Below are 24,470 nucleotides of genomic sequence, written 5' to 3' on the forward strand. Positions count from 1 at the left end.
ATTGCCCATATGCTCATTACCTCCTCCCAGGGATGTAGCTTGCTATATAGAATTTAGAACCCTAGTTCCATTGCAGTCCTACAAAAATCCAAAGATCCAAATTTTCAAAAAAAAAACCCTTCTCTAAAATTATTTATTTATGGAGTGGTTTATTTTAATGTAAATAATAACTCACAACAAAAAGATGGACAGCACATAAACATAAATATACAAGCATGGACTCCTTTAGTTTGCAAAGCAGGCAAATAAATGCAAAAAATAAATAAAATAAAGAAGCATGAAATACCTTAGAAATAACTGAAGCCTATATGAAGCATTTCAACAATACCATCCTATAATTTCAAATCTATGTCTTTTATACAAAAATATTTCTCTGAACCCTGTTATGGGACTTCCTGCACATCTCCTGTTCTCTGCATTCTCAGCTGTTCAGTGTAATTTGGGTTGTCTATGTTGTTGCAGATACATCTTCATAACAATGGTATTGACTTGTGGCTTTGTAGTCGTAATGTTATATTACCCTTAGTTGTTATAATGCAGAAATATAAAGCTTTTAGGAGAAAATTCAGTCACAACCAAAGAAAGCAAGAAGCAGGACTGGTATTCGTTCCTTATTTATGCTCCTTGCTGTTAAACTGCATTTTAAAATAAAACCATTTCCACCTGGAGGGGTAAAACCCAAGTGGCTTCCTGCTTACAAATGCGGGATGGTAAATCTCATGATTGCAGCCCTCCTCATGGGGAGACCCCTCTCACATTTTCCCTCTGCCCCATTGCAGCTTTTTGCCTCCTGACGTGTCTGTAAGGGAAAGCAAAATGAACTTCTCCCTCCGCTCCTTCTCAATCACAGCAAGCCACCAATCAAAGCACAGCAGTACTCTCATGGACTGAAATTTTCTCCCTCCCCAGCCCCAAATTATTTATTTTTAAAGGCACTTGCATGTTGCTATATGGTATTGCGACAACACAGATGCATTTTTAATAGAAATCAACACTGCCCCATTGCTATGGAGAAACACCAGAATGATACAGCATCCCCTTCCCCTTGGAATTCATTTTTTTTTTTTGCAGTTTCTTTCTGTATGGGTGGATTTCTGAGACCCTGAACATGATAACTGGAGCCCAAAAGACAGTTTGTGCTAATTGTTGGCTTTAAAACAAGGTTCTCAGATCCCTGTATGATCAGGAGAAGACATCCAGATCACCCCCCTTTTTTCCCCAACTCCCTCCCCACCTTCAGAAAAGAGAAAAGGGATTGTGTTTTGCCTGCCTAATTCCAAAAAGACCATGGACACTTTAAAGATTTTATTTCACCTATGACAATGTAGGTTTGCAATTGTGCTGCAACACAGACTGTGCCATTTTAAAATATATATACTTGGATCAGGAAATGGAGAGGAAGGGCGGGTGTGAAGGTGGGACAAAGCTGGCCAGATTATTGTGTGTTTCCCCCTCCATATGGTCTTATCCCTGGTTGCTCACTGGTTGCTCACCAGTGGTTCGCAAAGTTTAGACTTGTAAATCCAGTTTTCTTGATTCCCAAAATCGTGATTTAAAAATGGCCAAATCTCAACCTGGCTATTGGACAGCCTCAGGATGTTGGCAACGTCATGTGGAGGGGGCTCTATATGCCGCCAACACGAGAAGGCTGTCCAGGAACATTTTTTCTTGTGCAGAAATGGCCTAAGCTTTCACTTGATAAGAGATACCATTGGTTCCAAACCACTTTGGGGAACATTTTAGAAGACGGTTTTGAGGGGGAAGACGGTTTTGAGGGGTGGCAACTCATCTATCCTGGCTACCCCTGGCTCTTTTAAAAAGCCTTCACCCTTCAGAGTTGATAATGACATGATTCTGACTCATGGGTCTCTGCAATAAGTCTGTGAACCCTAGGTGACCCACAATAAGGTGATAGATTTTGTAGGTTTAGGAGAAAATACCCCCATGTTGATGGTACTTTTCCAAGTTCAACCTAGATTTGTATTTACATGGCCTTATAATATTTGTAACACAATGCATTATAAACTGTATATTTTATACACATACCATCGACTTCAGAGATTTTCTTAACATCCTCAGTACATTCTCTGTCTTGCTTACAAGATACTTCTGCTATAGCCTAGAGAAGGAAAGCAAGTATAGAGGTATGTCCATATGAAATACTGCATAATCCTATACCATGTTTCTAGCCTGTCCTGGAACCACATTTTCCCCTACAAAAAACACTTAACATGATTTCAATCACTACCATGAAGCCTGCTATGTCTCAGCAAGAGAATTTTCCAGTACCAAAAACACAGGGTAATGATTGATTTCTATTAAATTAAAGATCGAGCCTGACATGTGAATGGTAAAGAATAAATTAAATAATTTTATAAAACAGAAAGTTATGTTCTGTTTTCTATTTGCGGTATGCTTCCAGATGATTGTTTTTAAAAAAGAAGAGGGGATCTGGTTCATTTACAGGAAGTTCCCTTCAAGCTTTGCAAGCCTTCATTTTCTCCACTGGGACAGGCCATCAGGACATAACATAAGAGTTGTCTGAAAAATGCAAGGTCTTTTCAGATGGGGAAAAAAAGAGGTTAGGCTGTTATTAAAGATAGAAATAGGGAAATGTTACTGCTGAAAAGTGCATGTAGACAATAATCCTTTGAATGTCAAAGCACTTATTCCAGAGCTGCTGCACTAAGCGCTTTCAGGACTACAGCCATTATTAATTATTGGGTTTTTGAGAAAATTACGCTGAAAAGTATTGTGTATTTTTAAATGGTGATAGATCTCCTAACATTTCTTTTGCTATCCATTCGAATGTAAGCCTAGTTTTAAAAAATGGCACTTGCAGCTGGTAGAGGTCTTTAAATTGCTCCATTAACCTCTTGCTATCTGCAGCTGGACAGGAACAGCTAGTAATGGGAAGCTAGAGCCCAGCCGGTATGGAGCTGCTTGGTTGGGACTGCAGATGACGCAGGAGCCAGCTACTGCCCATACAGGCAGGTTCTGCAGTTGCCAATGATTGCCGTAATTTTGTAGAGAAGAGGCCTGTAGTGGGTTAGATAGCTGGCCCATTGTTTGCCATCTATCATATTATTATTGCTGTTATCATTTTGGGGTTATTGTTGTTGTACAGTTATTGTTGTTGTCACATGTGTTACTTCATGTTATCTGTATCTGTTTTCCTGTTCCCTGTAAACTGCCCTGAGCCTTCGGGGGAGGGCAGTAAATAAATAAATAAATAAATAAATAAATAAATAAATAAATAAATAAATAAATAAATAAATAAATAAATAAATAAATAAATAAATATGCTGTCCTACCTCAGCATTCTGATTCTTTCCCAATAAGAGGGATTCTGTTTGCTTTTCCCATTTACACATCCAGCTGCTGACAGGAGTTTGAAAGAATAAAGAATGGAAACTTCTGGAAACACAATGGGGGAGGCGGGCACAAGTGTGTTCCAAAGGACAATTTCAGCACTCTCTTCTCTCTTCCCTCCAGAGGTGCCTTTTCAGGACGTTGGTTCAAGGGGACTGTGGCTTTATTACCCCTTTTTTGTTTCTGATTGAAGAGATGAGTTACATGATGACATCGCTGTTAGTATGATGCCGAAAAGTTTGAACTAAGAAATGTCTTCCCAAGGCAACAATTGACCAGGAATACAAACAGCTGTGAACCAGCATGCCATGCAGAAGCTTTGGGGGTTCATTGAAAGAACATTTGAGGCTGCCTATCTGCTTCTTCTTTGACCATCCCCCCTCCAAATGTCCATCCTGAACATTTAGCACAACTCCCCAAAAAGTAACACACTTGTGAATGTGTAGAGCATTAAAAAATATGTTGGATATGGAGGCCAGCAGAAGACTATAGACAATGTGATAGAGATCCTCAAAGGCATTTTAGGTATGCTCCGTTGACTGAAATGACATCCTAGAACTGCTGCCTAGAAAACACTGTATCCATCAAGGATGTAGGGCGTGTGGTATGAATAGTAACAAGAAAAAGGGTCTATGGTTCAAAGTGTGATCACCTTTTGGGTGGGGCCAGTACATTTAATGAGAGAGGGAAGAACCATCTGGTTTTATTACTGCATTTTTGATGGACAGTCAAATCAAATAACTCTGCTTTGCAAACAACTTCAGGGTAGAATGAGCAAGCCAGAATGGATTGCACAATCTACTCAGTGGTATATTATAGGGAGATAGAAGCCTTCTCTCCTGGGATGCTCCACATCCTGGAAAGGAAAGACTTCAATCTAATGTTGGGCTGAAGGAAAATGTCCTCATTAAATCTAAAATAGGAATTTAAAGACAAGGTTAGTTCCCATAGGGGAATCCTGTGTGGGGAGGGGGGCTAATCCTAGACATTCTGGGATCCCCTTGTAGACTTTTGCACAGGGCCCCATAATCACTGCTGCCTCTAAGTTGGGAAATGCTTTGCTTTTGGAGATGCAAATATTGTCTTCACCGCCAATTTTCTGGTGAAATTGGAAGCCTCATCTTCTGAAACCAGTTGCTGCATTGTGATCTTTCAGAAGTTCTTTTGAATGTTGCTATGGAATTTGATACTGCTATGTTGTTTGTGCTCTACCTGGCTTCTTTTAAATTATAAATTTAGTCTGTGGCATGTTATTTGTGCCATAAGCCTCTCTCCTTGTCCAGTCTGCCCTAGTTACTTCCAGAACAACCCTGACTCCATTTGTCCTTTTATTTATCTCCATTTGTCCTCCATTTATTTATCTCCATTTGTCCTTTTATTCACCTACCTTGTTTCTCTTCTCTACCAATACTCTCCTTCCTCCCTTTATCTTGGGGACACTGTATGTACAACCAACATGGTTGGGTTATATTAAGCTAATGGTGAGGGAAACACACATGAACATCACTACTGCATTTTAAATCTACCACTCCTGCCCTGTCCCATTTTTTGAACATTACTCAGAATTGCCTTTCTTAGTTTTTTCCCCCTATAACTCCAAGATTAACTTGCATATACATAGACCTGAGATCCCCCAAAATGGGTTTGGAAATGCACTTGTGAACTGTCCCTACACAAGTAGACCCCGTTTTCTGGGCAACAATAAGCAGAAGAATGTCATATAAATATAATCTAAATAAATAAATAAAAGCCTTTTGCTGGGTCAGGAGGAGTCAGGGATGTAAAGTGGGAAAAGGAGGTGACCCCCTTCTCCCAGAATACAAGAGCTAGAGAAAACACTGGAATCCCTTCTGAAACCTGATCCCTGGCCCAAAAGAAGCCCACTTGGCCTCAACTAGGGCCAGAGCCTTCTCTGTTCTGGCTCCCACCTGGTAGAATGAGCTCCCCGAGGACTAAAACAGTTCTGCAGGGCCTGTTAAAGGGAGATCTTCTGCCAGGCATTTGGTTGAGACCAACTAAAAACTGCAACACTGCTGGGCCCCTGAACCCCCCCCCCCCCCAGCAATCCAGGTACCTGAACTCAACCATGAACCTGCTGATTGTTCCTTTGATAGTTATTATTATTGTTATTGGTTTTTTCTGATGTAGAACAAGTTCAATAAATTGTTTATGTTCTATGTGACGTGCCCTGAGCCTTAGGGGAGGGTGGTATACAAATATATAATAAATAAATAAGTAATTAATAAACCCAAAGCAGAGCATCACTTCCAGGACTTCTAGATGCCTGATGAACGTACAAAGTATTCATTGCATCCAGCTCACAAATTCATGTGAAATGTCTTAACAAATAACTGGGAGTTTCCCAATACATACGTTCTGAATTCATGGTATAAGCTTCTAAGAGGAACCCAAAATGTGAACAGTTGGATCTTTCATTTCATTCCTCTTGCTTTGCAGCATTCTTTTTGTTTTTTGTACACCACCATTTTTACCATTCCTTCCTCCAATTGCTGATAATACATCATCTGATCCCTGACTAACTCACCAAGTTCCCTCTAGCTCTAGGCATCCTGCCATCAAGCGACTTATGCCAGTTGAGTATTTTCCAGGGCTATAAAAGTTTCTTATAACCTTCACAACTGTTCATTTCCTAGAAACTCTGAATACATGATCCCCTCTAACTAGAAGTAAGTCATTGTTCAGATGACAGTTCACACAAGAGAACAGCACAAAAAGAGAGGTTTTGCTGAAGGTCCCCTTCGGCCATAGCAGCACAAAGGTTTTCAGGCACCACTGAAGTTAAACTGATCTCAGCCCACTTGTGGCAACCCCATGGAGTTTTCAAGGCAAGAGATGTTCAGAGGTGGTTTGCTATTGTCTGCTTCTATGTGTTGTGACCCTGGTATTCCTTAGAAGTCTCCCATCCAATTAGTGGCCAGGGCTGATGCTGCTTAGCTTCCAAGATCTGATGAGATCAGGCTAGACTGGGCTATTTGTGGAACACTATCAGCCTTCTAGTTAATCCCTCTAACTTCAGTATTGCCTGTTCTGAAAGTAGCTCTTTAGTTAGAAGTCTTTCTGTCCCTCTCACCCAAGATGCCCGCAATTTCATATAAGGCTTAAGTGAAAAAAGCACATGCTTATATATGAAAAACAACATCTGAGATTTACCGCGGCCGCCTTTGATGAAGCAGGTGGTGGCCAGAAGACGGCGGCAAGAAGGCTGTGGAGCACGCATGCTCATGGCATGCATGGACAACACGTGGGCAGGGTGTGTGTGCCTTTAATAAGCATCACGTTTGTCTCCTAGCTCTCTCCAGAATGTTGCAGCCGGCCAGGACTTCTGTAATAGGTGATCCTGCTGCTAGGAAAAAGCGGATAAAATAATTACTTCTTAAACAAATTATTCTGAGCCTATTCTCTTCTTTTTACCTCCCAACCAGGATTATTCACAGGGTTAAATACATGCAAAAGCAACTGAAGAGGAGGGATGCAAGATATCTAAATATAAGCATTTTCCTGCTCTGTGTGTGTATGCATGCATGAGCACGTGTGTGTGCATGTGTGTGTACTAGAGTGACTTTTAAACTTGCATTATCAGAGTTGTGCATAACTAAGATTTCTATAGGTTTGTTTATATATGGTCCTGTTCTCTGCCACCTACAAAACCTTGTGATGGCCTAGTAGACATGTTTTTAAGCATTCCCATGAATTCACTGGCACCGGGAAGTCACTGAGTACTTTTTTGTGCTCAACAATTTCAGTTAGCTATCAAGTACATTGCAGTTGCAAAATCTACCTTTGTCTTTCGCTTTAAAGTTGCAAGAGAAAACCTTGTCTCTCTCTCTCTATTTTGTTATTTGAAAAAGTTAGCAAAATGGAAGGGGGTACCATGAGGAAAGGGGGGGGGGCTTTATCAAAATTTAGTTTCTAATTCTCTGAGACATTTGAATAATATTTCCTCCTATCTGCCAGCCCAGCTCAACAGAGTGATTAGTTCATCTCTCCGCAGCACAGCATGCAAACAGCACTGTCAGTGGAGCTAACTAACTGGGAATCGGTGATGGATCTTCACCTGGGCTCCTGCTCAATCAAAGTGTGCCAGCATCTACTCCTTACTACATATGCGGTCAACAATTTAAATGTATGTTTCTTCATATATTTCGAATGTGCATAAGCACAGGTGTTAGGGACCCAGGTAATTTCCCAGTCTGCATCATACTTAATTGAATTTATAAAAACACCAGGCTAGTTCTTTTTCTTTTTCTTTGTAACTAATAATTGCAATGGATGTTATAATTTAAGCAGCAATTTCTGAAGTATTTAAATATTAATAAAGTAGTGGGAGAGGAGGTGGGAAAGGGCATATATACATTAAACAAAAACTCAGCCACTACCCCCCCCCCTCAATTCCCCCCTTTAAAAAAATTCTTCTTCCTTAATTTCCCTTCCTTTGGGATGGTTTGGGTCCTGAACTCATTGTGAGATCTTCAAACACATAATAAGAATTAATCACCATTCGTTCTCTATTTTAACAGCTGCTTGCTACCTCCATAACCCAGTGCAGCTGCAAACTTCTCTCCCTTTGCTGACATCATAATCCCATTACGCCTGCAAAGTTACATACATAAAATGCAGATTTAAGCTCTTTTTTTAAAAAAACCCCAACAACTTATACTTCTTAATTGCTCAAAGCTCTATCAGAAACATAAAATCAGCTCTCACTTGGCAGCTCATCTCCTTGTGGCTTGAAGCTAGAAACGTGGTCCTTGGATGCCTGCTTTATTAGTATACCCAAACGTGAGTCTGTAACCAGCCACCTGGGGTCAGGATGCCCACTCACGGGCTGAATTTATCCAGACGTGGCAGCTGTGTGTGTGTCAATTCCTTTCTCTTCACCTTCTAGATGTACCCTTGCCATTGCTAGGAAACATGTTGTAAGTCTGCCAAAAGTACTGAAACTGCCAGTGATCTGTGTTTAAATCTATGGTATCAAGTTTCTGGTTCAGTTGAGTAAACCTACAAGGAATTTTGTCTGTTAAATGTATAAAATAGATTGGGTTTTCCCAAACCATCCCAGGAAATAATATAGGCCTATCTAGGATAGGAGAGGGAGGCACAGCCAATAGAAGACCAGTAGATGGGCTCCTAAGAGATCCCAGAACAGCATTATCCAGGATCTCCAGTCTTGGTGCAAACCAGCATCCATATCACACCATTTCTGTGGTGCCTCCTCCAATTATCGATCGGGTACCAGGTTCAGTTCAGGGTACTGATCATCACGTACAAAGTCCTTCATGACCTTGAATTCAGGAGTGTTGTACCATGTTCCACTTCATGAGTCTTGGTCATCACAACAAAACCTTCCATCTTAGATGGGTATCTGCTCGTTCATGTGCATTCTCTGTAATTTTGTCTTCCTTTGTGGAATGGTTTGATTGAGACCAGGGAGGCTCGCATACTTCAAGAATTTTGCAGAATATGAAAAACAGAAAAGTTTAGGAGGGCATTTTTATAAAGGGATTAGAACACTAGTATAATGGACCAGTTTAGGAGAATACTTTTATAATGGAACAGGGATGTAGCTTATTAAGTGTATTGTCTACTTTTATTGCATTGTTTTCTGTATCTGTAATTTATCTGTCATCCCTTAGGCAATTTTTGTTTGCATTGCGTTCTAATTCTGTACTTCTAGTCCTATTGCATTGTATGTTGGATGTTTTATATGATTGTTTTTTTTAAAATTGCAATCCGCCTTGAGTCTCAGCAAGAATTAAGGGTTTAAAGAAAATAAATAAGGTACATTGCTATAGCTGCAAACTCTTAGTCCTTCTAACTAGGAAGTATGTTCCACTGAACAAAGCAAAGCTTACTTCCAAATTAATATATATGAGACAGTGACTCTTGCTAGTGAACCTTGCTTGGATCCCAGTGCTTCTTACTTGTATTTTTCTGAAGTGGAAAATATGAAGTTTGTAAGAATCTGGTTGTGCATCATTTCTGTCTCACCGTTGTATTTAAAAATGAAATCTCTTTCATAATTTTCCTGTTACAATTTATTTTTCTGTTGTGGGGTCAGGTTCTTCATTGTTTTCCATCACTTTGTCTTGATTCTTTTAACTCCTAAGCACTTAGGTTTCAGATAGATAATTATGTTGCTTAATAGTAAACTGCACTGCAACATGCCCAGAGGGATCTGAAATAAAAGGTATTTAAAAATCTACCATGTTAGAAATGCAAGATAATTTCAACTAATGAGATTATCAAGGATAATCAGTTTATAAAAGCCCATTATGAACAGATTCATTGATGTCTTAAAACAGAAAAGAAGAATCCTATTTATTTTTTAAAATGAATTGCTTTTTAAGATGGAAATAGACTGCTTCCCATTACTTTTTATTTGATGATTTTTGTAGCCCCATCTGCTGTCCATTTTTGGAAATATCTGGATTAGGTTTTTGTAAATTACTTGCATGCCTATTTAAAGTGGGCAGTAAGTAAAATCTTGAATACAATTTGTGATCTAACCAATGATGAAAGGTGGTTTAATCAGTTCTCAAGAGATTGCTAAGCAAACGTTCCCTGCTAAATCCCTCTAGAAGATGAAGATGATGCAAGGAATTGGCACATTCCTCAACAGCTTTTATAATGTGAAATGTATCACTAGCCTCTATTTCTAATGTCTACAGAAAACAAAATCTGTACCATGCTGAAGAACCAAAAGCAAAACTGACATTCTACCAGTGGGAAACCACCAAGAACTACCTTACCAATCCAATCAATGTATTGAAGCTGGAGTGGATAAAATAATGTCTGAACTTGATTGCCAACAGGTTCCTTTATATGAAGATGCTACACACCAAAGCTAGGGCTAAGCTGAATTCTATTGATAAGAAGTTTTTTCTCTGTTAATGTATTTTCTGGATTGTCAGAGGATATGCCTGCATTATGGGTCACTTTACCTGTACCAAAGTTCTGAATAGAATTTCTATTGCCTCAGTCTTCTTGCCTGAACACCAATTAGTGAGCTAAAAGAAACTGGGATACAGCTGAAGTTCAGTGGTAGAACACATGATTTGCATACAGAAGGTTCCAGGTTCAATCCTGGCATCTCCAGTTAAAGAGAATCAAGGAGTAGGTGATATGAATGACCTCTGGCTGAGATCTTGGGGAGCCACTGCCAGTCACAGAAGACAATACTGACCTTGATATGAACTTATGTTCAAAATGATCATAATTCATCACCCCTGAGCAAATGGTGGTCCATGTACCAAGAAGGTTTACACAGCAACTCCATTAGACCTAGTCAGGCATGAGAGGCCAGATGGGAAATCTTCATAGCTGGCACCATATTTCCTTGCCATACCATCCCGAATTCTGCAATGTGAAGGAAATAGAAAAAGGGGTCTTTTCCATAGGCAATTTAGAAAAGACCCTTGTAATTCATGTTTGTCAGTGAAGCAGCCAGCTAAGATCACACTAAGATCACACTAGGAGGCAGCTCCAGATGGCAAGCAGTGCCATGTAACTACAATGTGACATTTATTTAATTAATTAATAAATAATAGCTGAAGGACACATTTGCAAAAGGTAATGCAATGATTGGCTGGCTGGAGCAGGCTTTTATTCCAATTACTGTATATACACGTGTATAAGCTGAGGATGGTGTTTTCAGTGTGAATAAGGTGCTGAAAAACTAGGCTTATACGCAAGTATTTGCCCCTTGCTGCCAGGATTCTGTGAGCTCCTCCAGAGATTTTGTAAAATTTCACTACCTCCCACCTGAAAGACTCTACTTCCCTCCCCTTGCACTGGCCAGTCACCCATCCCACTCCAAGAGTGATAGTGGCAACAATCAATTTTTTGCTGAGTTTATTCTGATGATACAAGTTGAAGTTTACAATCCTTCACACTTAAGTGTGCAGAATCAGCCTTAATTGTGAGTGATATAACAAAACAGGCACCCGTTTATTCCTATCCAATCCACCCTAAACAAGAATAAAGAAAAGCTGGTATTTGGTAACCTGCTTTGTACTCCTGAAGGAGTCTCAAAGTAGTTTACAATTGCCTACCTTCCTTTCCCCACAACAGACACCCTGTGAGGTAGGGGAGGCTGAAAGAGCTCGGAGAGAATGGTGTAGCCCAAGGTCACCCAGATGACTGCACGTGGAGGAGTGGGGAATCAAACCAAGTTCTCCAGATTAGATGCAACCACTTTTTACTACACCACACTTCCTCTCAAGCATCCTATTGTCACCATGAATGTTGTTGGAAATTTTGTTCCTAGACAAAAATGTAACCAGGTAATCCAACCAGCAAGCAGGTAATCAGCAAAAAAGTCTGGCTGGAAGGGGTACAGCTCCTCTGTATATCCATGTGATGCCCCCTGCTCATTGGTTGGGGTGGAGATTCTCCAGGCCTGAACAGTGCTGCTTCATGACTCCTTGGAAAGTGCCATGAACTTGTGTAAATGTTTATAAGAATTTCTGCTTACTGAGGATATAAATTCTGTAAGAGGAACATTTACAGTCTCTATGGTAATATCTCCTTAGAGTGCTTTATTTCTTACCAACCTCCCATGAGTTGATTGCTTAGAGAAACAAATTCCAAGTGGGTTACAAACAACTGATTATTCCTGCAAGGAGAAATCCTACTAGGAACAAAGTATCCCCCATTTTATAAAGAATTACATTCTCTGAATGGTAAAATAGTACCGTAAGGTGATCTTATGCTTCCCAGACCCTAATCCTCTTCTAAACTCAGTTTTGACACTGTTATAAACTATGCCTACTGCAAACAAGAACTGGTATAGTACTAGAGACCAGATTAGTAGTAAGAATGGTGAAGAAATTTAAGTGAGTATGCAGAAAGGGAGACAACAGGTGATCTAGAAGTTGTACAATTCATTTATCAAGTTCTCATTGGCTAATTTTTTATTTAGGGGAAGCAACTAAGGAAGGATAGGATAGGCTATTTAATATACCTTTATCAGACACTATGACACACTGGGAACTTCACTGCCCCAGCTCCCGTGCAGGTGCACAAATCGCGGACAGATGAGGCACACTGGGCCAAATGCTCCCCCATGTGGGTGCAGGAAGAGGTGGGGCAACCTGCCACGCTAAAACTCCAGCCTGCAGCCTGGCTTGTCAGTGCATAAACGGTCTATGGAACTAGAACCCATCATGTTCTTGGTAATTTGTCTCCCAATCTTTCTTTCAAAGTGCTTAAAATCCCTCTACCATATACGAGTTTCACAGGTGGTTTCAGAAAGTGAGAAAAGTGACCTCAGGCCATTCTCAGGGTCCATTAGCAAAGAACACAAATATTAACAGGAATTTCATGCACCACAAAATATCTTTCTTTCCTTCCTTCCTTTGTCACTTCTGCATCTTCTCTGTGAAACTGTCAGTGCTGAATTTTTCTGCTGTGAGAAAGGAAGAAGATAAAGGAAGATGTTGTGGTCCAATGAGAGCAGCCAAGCCGCTCAGATGTCACTGAGAGAGTGTAAATTCCCAGTCAGTTTAGATAACTATATCAACCAAAATATCCTACAACCATATTGGCTTATTCATACACTTATTATTTATGTAGGAGCTGCTCTACAATGGCACCGTTTTATTTATTTTAGCCCTGAGCGAAAAACGCTGCACGCGAATCTCCTGCATGCCTATTAGCTTGGTTCACAGATGAAGGGCTGTTCCAGCTCCCTTGCATTTCCCTCTCTCTTCATGATGATTCCAAAGGTGGCTCTTCTGACCTTCTGTAACCTAAAATGATTTCAGACTTGTCTAAATAATATACATGTTCTGTCTTCTTTTGATTGAATGATGAATAGCACTTAAAGGTGATTGATTGACCAGCATTAACATGGCCAACGTGTTTAGAATGGATCATATCATTTCTCTCCCACACACCAGGCTGCATCCCATGAATTTGCCTGTTTATTTCTTTGTCTCTAGCCACTGCAGCATGTTAACTTCGGCCAATTGCCAAACAAGCAATCCCTTTGGCACCGGCACAAATGCCATTCCCTGGATTGTCCATTAAGGGGATAGTGCAAGGGGAATGTAGCTGATCCTTCCGAGAGAATAAACACATCTTCAGCCAGATGTGTTCTTCATTCTAGCTTTCTCTGTGTGTGCTTTATATTGGTCATTGGCATGTCTAATACTGATCAACTAACATTAATATTTCTTACAAATGACAACCATCCAGATGATTTGGGGCATACATAAGTAAAATAAACTGTACACAGCAAAAAGAAACTGTGCGTTTCCTTAAGTTGGTGCTATATATTCAAGAATTCCTTTATTTTAAATGTCCAAAAAGGTTACCTACCCTCCACCCCACATGTCAACGCTATTAATTTGTATTTTTCTTAAGATTTGCCTGGAGACATCTAAATCTAAATACATTTTGCTACAAATAGTAGCAAAATACCTTATATTTCCTAATAAATATGTCTAGGATCAATGTGTTAGAGTAGGTGTTTTATTATGTAGACACACAGTGTGTAAAACTGTTGCCATGCTGAAGGTGAAGCAGGAAGACACCGAGTGTTGTCATGGTCTGGAGGACCCTTATTTAAAAATTCTAACCAGATTCTTGATGTAGCAGAAACTTGAAGTGTCATGTGTTTCTGGAATTCGAAGCTTTCCAGAATTTCACCAAAGACTATACTAAGCATCCCTGGAGTATCCAGTCAGCAGTTTTGGAAGTGGAGACCACTCTATTTCAGATATTCCTAATGATAGTTTAATCTAGCCCTTTTAGTCCAAGCTACCAGGCTCTTCAGTTCAGATGGTTCCGAAGGTTTTCACAAAGACATGATCTATGATAAGAGCTGATACAAAAGTCAGATTCTTTGCGTAACCATTAATAATTTCTCAAAAACAAGAAGACTTAATTTCTACCTCTAAGCCATACGTCACCCACTTTTTACAGGTCTACATATACAGGCTGAAAGTTGCTTTAGAGGTACAGAATTATACCCATATATTAAACCGTGATCTTTACATAAGGTCTGTCTATGAATATTTCAGCCATAACAGTAAATTGCAGGTGGTTTTGTACAGGTAACATGGCACTTCTGGGAATCCCCAAGTGCAGTATAAGTTCCGTGGAACCTTACAAATGGCACAGATTATATTTCTACACATCAATTATATGGGTTTCTTGATTCATGCACACATAAATAAATAGACAGATATATCAACTAGCCCTCTGGGGAATAATACAATATTATTTGTGATTGGAAAATATTATAAAAGGTTTTAAATTTGGTCAGTGGGTATATAGATATGTGCCTCCTGTCTAAGTGAAGAGAGGAAATCAGATATAATGGCTTTATTTGCAAAAACAGATAGAGGACAAAAATTCATATTTTTCAAGGATTATTGCATATTCAGATAGATTCCTATGGAACATCCCTCCCCCCCTTAGCTAGACACTTGTTGATCAATAAAAGCCCCCAGACTGATGCTGGTTTGGAAAATAATGGCTGTTTCCATAGTGAATGCTTGGAATATTCAGTCTTCCAGTATTCCTATATGAGTGATAACTTTCCTGGATTATTTTAACTACTGCAATGCTTCTACTTTCATCAATTGCCTTATGGCTTTTGTTTGTGTTCTTTCTTCTTGTGGAGAAATTAAGTAAAAGCATCTTCCCTAAGAAATACCATATTGTGATCAGGTCATTTTTGCACAGTTGTTTTCATGATATGCCAATTTGTGTATTTAAAAAAAACAGCTGAATTTGACTGCTTGTTTCAATCTTCTTTTAAATAGCTACAGCTATTTAGCAGTTGATGAAGAACTTGACATACTCCAAGGAAAATCTGAGGCACCCCTTCCCTCCAGTGTAGAAAGACATTCTGTCACCCATACCAAATTTAATCAGCATGAATGCTGCTAGAAAGACATACATTTGAGGAAGCATTTAGCAAGTGCATAGTACATTAGTGTCACAAACAGTTTCTGCTACCAAACATGCTTCCCACTGTGGTTATCAACAGGATTTAACAGATGAACAGTGTGAAAACACATAGAAATGTCAGTGCATGTTTAGAAACATGCCATGCTTTGGAAAAAAAATGGGATATATGAATTAAAAAGACAAAGATAAAACTGGAATCAGATCCAACCCTACCTTAATGCTAATCACCATGCGTATGGTGTTGGAATCATATCTGCCCCTTTATAGATGATTTCCAGTGAGTTTAGGGAAGCCTTTACAGCCTAAAGGCAGCTCAACCTTACAAAGCCCTACTGTAATAATAAAAGATGCATTACGGAATGGAGGCTTGTCATTTTCTCTGGAACAAGATTCTCTTAAAAGTGCTTCATTTGGGACTGCAGTTACTTTGAGATGAGAGGCAGGCTCAAGCAAGCACAACTGGCATTGGGGCAGTGAAGTTTGCCATTCAAGAGGCAAACAATGACAGCTGATTATCTTCATAGAAATTCGAAGAAGCAATTTCATTTGGGAAGAAGGTTTAGGCAGACATTGGTTAGAACATTGGTTGAGAGCCAGCGTGGTGTAGAGGTGAAGAGTGGCAGTTTCTAATCTGGGAGCCAGGTTTGATTCCTCAATCCCACCTGCAGTCAGCTAGGTGACCTTGGGCTGATCACAGCCCTGATAATGCTGTTCTGACCAAGCAATCCTGTCAGAGCTCTCTCAGCCTCACTTACCTCACATTGTGGGGAGATGGAAGGGAAGGTGATTGTAAGCTGCTTTGGGACTCCTTTGGGCAGTGAAAAGTGAGGTATAAAACCCAAGTCTTCTTCTTTTGCTAGTTTATAATGGATGCCAGCCTCCAGGTGGGGCCTGGGAATCCCCCAGATATACAACTCATCTCCAGATTACAGATATCAGTGTTGGAGCATGGACTCAACAGCATTCTACTGTAGATTTCTACTGAAATCCCTACCCTTTCCGGGCTCTATTACCAAATCTTTATGAGTTTCCCAATCTGGATTTGGCAGCTCTATAGCTGATGGTCACTTCATATATTTTCTACAGGTTTCTGGATTCTATCGTTTTCTCAAAACTTACATCTTTACTGGACACGATTGGCAAGAACAACTTTTTGAAGAAAGGAACAACTTTTTGAAGCAAGTGGGGCTTTGGCCCATGTCAAAGGGAACACACCACACACACACACAACCAGAGAGGGGGGGGCTGTTAAATTTACTGTTAAGTAAAATCGTCAGAGGAGATTTGCTTTCTTTTCAATGCTCTTGGAAGACTGCTTTACGTTCCTGTTGACCAGCTATTAGCACAAGCTTAGCCTTCAGCAAAGGTAATTAAATTATCAAATCACGCCTACAATCATCTAACTACTCATAAAATAAGAAATGGAGGGGGGGGGACTCCACCCTGAAATAAAAATCTTGCCGGATTTCTATTCATATAAAACTGCTCCCTGATGTTAATTACATTTAAATAGGAGAATACTATTTTGGTATCATTCATATGCCTGGGAAAGTACTTTCCAGTTTATCATACCTGTCAACCCCTGTGCATCACAGGCTAATACTTTATTAAGAAAAAAAATCATCGGGGAGCTGCTGATCCCATTTAAGTACATTGGGCAGAATGTAAGACTAATTAAAAAGCATATTTTACATTATTAATTTCTGAGTTTCACTTAATGAATGTGAAATGACAAGGCTACTATTTTTACATTCAGACTCATTGGGCTCTTTTGTCAAGGGAATTAAATTCGAGGGATTTTAGCAAAGATGCTGTGCGAGAGATTTGTTTTCAAGAAGAGCTAAGCCTTTTTAGCAATGCCTCTTCCCCCGCCCCCCCCCTACAGGAAAGTACACCGAGGCATATTACAACCACTTAAAAGAATAGTTAAATAGATGTTGTTGTTGGGGATTTTTTTTTCCAATGTGGTACTATTAAAGTATTTTAGATGAGGTATAAAATATGGTTTTTAAATTATATTATGATTTGCAAAACACTAAAAAATAATTGCGGTGCAGTTGAGAGCATGCAAAAACATCTAATCTTTATTGTGGAAGACAATGTGATAAAATATTTTACAGCCAAAAGCTCATTTTACATCTGGAAAATTGTATAAACTGATTTTGGGGGAGAGGGTATATCTCATTAAAACGAAAGCTTTTTTTTTTTAAGAAACATTCTTAAAAGCAAGCAATAGAGTCTAATTGCAGTTCTTCTCCCATTCAGATTTTATTGAATTATACAATTGTATTAAAGCCTAATATTGCCTTTAAAGAAAGATATCAGGAGGGTCATGTGTTCAGGCAGGTTGATTTGAATGCTTGCCAGCTTTTTAGGGAATAACAATATTCTGATATACCATCACGTGTAGATAAGACTTGGCTTTGAATGCTGCATTCCACGGCAGCAATGCAGTTGTTAGTAAGCACAACGTGTTGTATTACTTAAAATTTTGCCAGGTGGAGGCTGGCATGCTGCTCCTTTCAAGCACAACATAATAACACATTTTTATAGGGCTGTGGAGGGGGAAAATCAAAAATCTTTTCTTTCTTTCTTTCTTTCTTTCTTTCTTTCTTTCTTTCTTTCTTTCTTGTTTTTTTATTACAAATGTGCTTACAATTAGCTCTCTGTATTTTTATTGTCTCCCCCACCCCTTTCCTCACCACAAAACTCACACTGGAGGCAAAGCTTAACTGCCGAGGCTTTCCTCGTGTAAATATTAGGAAATTACATTTGTACAAACTGCAGGGCTTTGTCGATGAGGGCTGGAGTGACTCCAACACAAATTAATCAGGATAAAGTTGCTCTGTGCTCAACATGACCATAGTTTATTTTCTTAAAGTATTAATTTGTCAACAGCTTCCCTGCCTTGCTGTGACTCATATGAATGGCATCCAAGGAAGACACAGGTTCAGTCCTTGCTGATCTAACTCATGCAATTCCAGACACTGGAAATGTTATGCTGTCTGTTTTTCAGTGTTTGCTTTTGTGCAAAAGGCATGAATCGGAGGCAAGTGTGTGGCCCTCATGCTGCATTAAGAGAAATCACACATCCGACTTTTCAAATACATTTCAGGCCAGCTATGCAAGAACTGCATATTATTTTAAAGTTGATTAGAAAAACAGGATTTGCCACCATGATCAGCTGGAGGTCCAAATTCAAAACAACATTTTCAAAGCATCCCTCACACTTACTCTTGTCTTCTTGATGACATCACAGTTTTCCTAGCCATTACCTGGCTGACTCCAAGGTTACCATTCATTGTTCTATTTCTGGAATGCAGAAGAATGCAAAACGGGATTGATTTATTTTTCAGACTTATTCAAATCGGTAAAAGAAATGTTTCAACTCCTCTTGTGCCTATCCTCATGGTGGCTTGCTTACAAAAGAGTATTTATTTCAGACTGTTCTATTTGGAGTTAATAAGGCATTCTGTCAAATGAAAAAGCTAATGTTCAGCCCAAAATTTCAAGTCAATTCCACCCCCACATTTCTATAATGTGCTCACCATAGTGTGTTTTTCATCATCACAATTTGCTAAGTGATAGCTTGCTTTTTACACTTGTAGCCAAGAGAGAGAACCACTATATATATATAGCATTCACCTGGTGATGATGATTTCTTAATAAGATCATCATGTATGGAAACAAACAAACAAGAAAAAAATTAGTATCTGCCTCCTGTTCATTTTCTTGATGGAAAATCTCCATCACTTTCTGTTCTTCCAGAGCTGTTTTTATTAACATACATGCCCAAATAATATTGACACTCCCCTCGTTTTATTAGTATGCATTTGCCTTGTTCACAGTTTTATTATTCAAGAATTCAGTTGTTGCCAAGTATTAATCAATATATTATGCTGCTCAGTTGGGCAAGCTGTAGGAAAACATAGTGCCCCTAGGGTTAATACAGTCAAGAACCAGAAAAGTGTTTTAGACATGTACACAACATGTGGTTTACTATTATCATTAAATGAGGTGATCTGGGACTCTATACATATGGATTTTGAATTGCATAAATTTTGATTGATATCATTTGAAGACTGAGACCCTGAAAGGGTAGATTTTGTGAAAGACGATACACAGGCCAGCTATTACCACATACAACAGTACCAGGAAAAATATCTGAAATGAGCAATGCAGCTGGCTTTTAAATAGCTAAAACATAACATCAATACTTATTTTGAATAATGGAAAAAAGAGGTAAAAGATGTTGACCTCTGCCTGACAATAACGTGTTCCAAAAGTAGAACTGGCCTCCAGGGAACATGCCCTGTTCAACAGTAGCCACTACAATTTCCCTCTCTCTTATTCTCTCCCATTTCCCCCTTTCTCCTCCTCTCCTCTCAAAAAGATAAATATTTTTTGAGCATTTAAACACTATGGACAACCAGCCAGAAAAAGAATTTTCACAAATTCAGGAAACACTTGAGAGGTAAAACCAACATCCTGAGACAGGAGACAGGCTAGCTTTTGACACCAAGGTTGGACCTGTGAGGCCTAGCGGAACCTTCAGCCAGGAAGTGTCTGCCACAGGGGTCAGGACTTGAGGGACTTCGGATGAAGGCAAAAGAGAGCACAACTTTCCATGCACCATCGAAACCAACAGGCTTTTTCATGGGAAATTTGCTGAAAATTTGCTGATCAGCATTAAACATTTATGAGGTTGTGAGAGTAAGAGCCTTTACTTAACTTATTGTGGATTACTGTTTCGTGCCATTTCTAAGTAGTGAATTATAACATATGCAGGAATTTGAAAGGTCTCTGAGGCCTTTAAACCCATTTTTCTCCTAACATGTGATCCAGACAGCAAATTATCAATACATCACTCCACAAGATTCATTCAATTTGCTCAGATTTGTTAAAACTTTCTTCCAAGAGAGAGCACTGGATAATGCTTCATTTATTATTTATGCCCCATAAATGTATTAAAACATTAACCATATCTCTCTGCTATGGCATACTTCAATTCTCACGGGGGGGGGGGGGGAGTCCAAATGTTTCTCTGACTGCTACTTTATATTCCCCTAGGAGGGAGACGATTGTGTTGTGTTACACCTTTAAGTGTTGATTAGGCTCCCCTGTTACTGTGACAGAAGTGTCACGGTGTGCTTCTCTTTCATGGGGTAATAAGCTGTATCAGCCCCATGAAGAAATGTTCCTTTTCAAATCCCCAACTGCAAAAGTTTTTTGTGTGAAAGCAATCTCGGACCACTCTTGTCCTGCTCTGAGTTGGATGACGAAAGCAACAACCGTGTTTGAAGGAGGGATAGGGAACTGGTGCAGATCTGAAATAAAGTCCCATCATTCTGCATAATATGCTTATAAATTGATGAACATTTAAGATGCAGGTTGGTGCTCTTTACATTTTGAGCTTGCCACTAGAAAGGTTTCCAGGTAATAACAGCAGCAACAACAGTAACAATACATTTTGTTTTCTATTTTGCTATGGAGGGAGTTATTAAGTTTGGAATATTTCCCACAAGTTTCGTTCTTTTTTCTTTGCTTCGTTTCAAGTGGGTGAGAGGGAGGGAGTTCTGAGTGGTTGAGAAACCTTGCCTCCCCACCGCCCGGCAATCATTATTGGGTAACAATTGGCGCAAACATGATGGAGGGGGAAAGGACATAAATCAAGAAATAAAAAAAAATTAGTTTCTGCACATTTTCAAAAAAAACGCATTGTGCTCTCTGAGGTCCTTTTCATTTTAACCAAATCAGGGGGAACTTGTCCTCACAGCGGCAAGGCAGATGGAACAATAAATCACAGGAACCATTGACTGCCTGGAGTGTACTCTCCACAGCTGTCACTTTTGTGTCTCTTTGGTTTTAGCTGACATGGTATGAGGTCCACTGTGAACCAATCTGGACTTTTTTTTACAGTCATATCCATCAAAACGACCAGTACCCATCAACCTACTGCCGCGATCGATTCGTTTGCTTATTCTCACGCATAAGCCAATACTCAGCTCACTAGGTGAAGCTTTGGAGAAGCACCTCATTTGGGGAGGGGGTTGCCTCTAGCTACAGCTGTGATTTTCTGAGCAGTCTTGGCTAGCGTTATTAAAGTTGCATCGTGATAGATATAGAGCAAAGCAGATAACGGGCTTCATGTGCGAGGGAAAGAATATATATGATACAGAAGCCGGACATGGGTTCCCCACCCCTTTTTTCTCCTTGTTGCTAATGTTTCTTTTTCGGTAGCCACAAGATGCTTACCAAGCACCGAGTTTACAACTCGTTGTTGATTTTGCAAAGTAAACAAGCAAATGTTATGTGCATAACCTTAGCTGTCTTTGTAAAGGTCAGTTCAGTACTTGCTAATTTCTCTTCCTGCCTTTTGGTGGCACTCTGATGCCAGTGATTGCCTCCAGTGTGTTTTGGAAACAAGACGTCCTTTCTTAACAAAAGACTCAATCTACAAAAGGCTGCAAAACAAAAAAAAAAAGATTAAATGTGAACTGTTGGAGGAAAGTTTACTTTGGTGTAAAAAAAAATTAAATAACCCCGCAAGCACTAAATAACAGGTCAGCTGTAATTTGGGCGAAAGGTTACATTATGCACACAGTGATTGCATATTCATGTTGGCCAAATGAAGATTTTTCTTGTTCAGACTCAAACACTTAAGGTGTAACATCTAAGAATATAGAGAGACTAGGAATTCAGGGGAGGGCTAGCACCTTCTATTGTAATATTTTTCAAGAGCCATGCTGTCTAATGGGCCCCTTTCCTTTCTTTAAGTAAAAGTTTGTTTCTTGGAAAATTAACACTCATATGACCCAATTCTAAGTATCCTATACAATTGTTCTGATTATATTTGTGGTTGAAATAATAGCAGATGAGCGTGTGTGCATGTGTTATTCACACTGTTACACAAATACCCACGTATTACTTTTGAAAGCTGTTTTTGAAACCTCCACTTAGGTCAAGTTAAATTTATTATATTTTATATTGCTGAACTCCATGATTTTGAATTGAGGTGACAGCTGAAAAGCACCAGAAACCTTTGGAATTTCAGAACTATATATTACTATAAAGGAAGAAATTAAAGTTCCACTAGTAGAAGGCAAGTAATTGCCTTTTGAAAGCATAAAGGCTGAAGAAAAATAAAAAAAATAACACCCATTTCCCCTTTAAAATGTATCTTAAGAAAATAATTTCTTTTACATCTACAGGCAGTTCATAAACCCTTTTGCTGTGTTTTTTTAAATAATTGTTTTTTTTTTAAGCCTTGAAGATTAACAAAAATACTTTTCATTATATTGTGGCAATGTTCGATCTTGCACTGTACAAAGCTCGGTTGTGTTTTTCTTTTTTGAAAGCTTTGGTAATCTTTTAATGAAACTGAAAAATCTTGTCATTAGTGAATATCAATATGGTAAGTTCATTTTTGTGATCTAAACAGTAAGCCTTTTCTCGTTCTTCACATATAACAAACATAAAAATAGTGATGGATGGGAAAGGCAGGCAAAAAGGGCCAAATGTTCTTAACCCAATTGGTCCTTGCATGCTTTTCAGAAGCCTATTGGATGTTTCATTATTTCAAATATGTATTCCTGAATATACTTAAAGAGATAATTAAGAGCGGATTTGTATTTTCCTTTACACAAATGCTAAGCATTCCTGTGACTTTACTCACAGTATGCAAACAGAATCACCAAAGGCAACACAGAGTATTGCAGAGTAAAGCATCCAGATGTGTTGAGTGTTTCCAGTGGCACTAGAATTAGAATGCAGGAACCCTCTTTTATATGAATATAACCACACCATAAGACAGAGATACATAGGTGTTCTAACACATTGGATGTAAACAACTATAAACTCCATTCTGAGTTATGTGATACTAGCAAGAAAGCCCATTGCAACCAGGAATGCAATGGGCGCTAGGACCCAGGGGACACCAGGAGGTGCTTTTTTTTTCTGCTGCGTGGAGCTGTGAAAGGCTCCTACAGGGTTTTTTTTCTCTGCTGCTTGGAGCTGGGAAAGGCTCCTGCAGGGTTTTTTTTTCTGCTTCGTGGAGCTGGGAAAGGCTCCTACAGGGTTTTTTTTTTCTGCTGCTTGGAGCTGGGAAAGGCTCCTACAGGGTTTTTTTTTCTGCTTCGTGGAGCTGGGAAAGGCTCCTACAGGGTTTTTTTTTTCTGCTGCGTGGAGCTGGGAAAGGCTCCTACAGGGGTTTTTTTTTCTGCTGCTTGGAGCTGGGAAAGGCTCCTACAGGGTTTTTTTTTCCTGCTGCGTGGAGCTGGGAAAGGCTCCTACAGGGTTTTTCTTTTCTGCTGCGTGGAGCTGGGAAAGGCTCCTACAGGGTTTTTCTTTTCTGCTGCGTGGAGCTGGGAAAGGCTCCTACAGGGTTTTTTTTTCCTGCTGCGTGGAGCTGGGAAAGGCTCCTACAGGGTTTTTTTTTTCTGCTGCCTCTCGTGGGCGTGCCGGCTTGGAGCTCCTACAGGGGTTTTTTTTTCTGCTGCTTGGATCTGCGAAAGGCTCCTACAGAGTTAATTTTTTTCTGCTGCCTCTCGTCGGCGCGCCGGCTTGGAGCTCCTACAGGGGTTTTTTTTTCTGCTGCTTGGAGCTGGGAAAGGCTCCTTCAGGGTTTTTTTTTCTGCTGCTTGGATCTGCGAAAGGCTCCTACAGGGTTTTTTTTTCTGCTGCCTCTCGTCGGCGCGCCGGCTTGGAGCTCCTACAGGGGTTTTTTTTTCTGCTGCCTCTCGTCGCGCTAGCGGCGAAAGGCTCCTCCGGGGGTGTTTCTTTTTTCTCTGCAGCTTCTCGGCGGCTGGAGTCTTGTGTTGTGTTTGCGGCGGGGGCTTCCTTGGGGCGGCAGAAGGCTTCCCTTCCCCCCCCACCCATCCCCCCCCCCCCGAGGCTCTCTGGAGCCTTCTGCCGCCGGCCGCAGCGGGCTCACAGCGTCGTAGACGCTGTGAGCCCGCTGCGGCCGGCGGCAGAAGGCTTCCCTTCCCCCCCCCCATCCACCCCCCCGAGGCTCTCTGGAGCCTTCTCTCGGCCGGCGGAGCGGGCTCGCAGCGTCCACAACGCTGCGAGGCCGCTCCGCCGGCCGAGAGAAGGCTTCCCGGCCCACCCCCCAGCCGAGGCTCTCACCAGGCGGGCCGCCATTTTCCGAGCGAGTGAAG

The 24,470-nt window shown here is 40.1% G+C and overlaps 1 long non-coding RNA gene across 4 annotated transcripts; it reads right to left on the reverse strand.

The window, feature by feature from the left end:
- Positions 1–517: 517 nt before the first annotated feature.
- Positions 518–24,470, reverse strand: LOC143842653 (uncharacterized). Of its 4 annotated transcripts, none has more exons than XR_013233251.1 (8): positions 24,439–24,470; positions 21,634–21,776; positions 18,547–18,624; positions 10,577–10,749; positions 6,544–6,733; positions 3,315–3,555; positions 2,047–2,119; positions 518–799 (listed from the first exon to the last, which is right to left on the reverse strand). It is a non-coding gene; the product is annotated as an uncharacterized LOC143842653 (long non-coding RNA). The 4 variants fall into 4 exon arrangements; XR_013233250.1 differs by having other exon boundaries at positions 21,568–21,776; XR_013233253.1 differs by having other exon boundaries at positions 6,544–6,736; positions 21,568–21,776.

Source organism: Paroedura picta, chromosome 8 (assembly GCF_049243985.1).
Source record: "Paroedura picta isolate Pp20150507F chromosome 8, Ppicta_v3.0, whole genome shotgun sequence".
Classification (NCBI taxonomy): Eukaryota; Metazoa; Chordata; class Lepidosauria; order Squamata; family Gekkonidae; genus Paroedura; species Paroedura picta.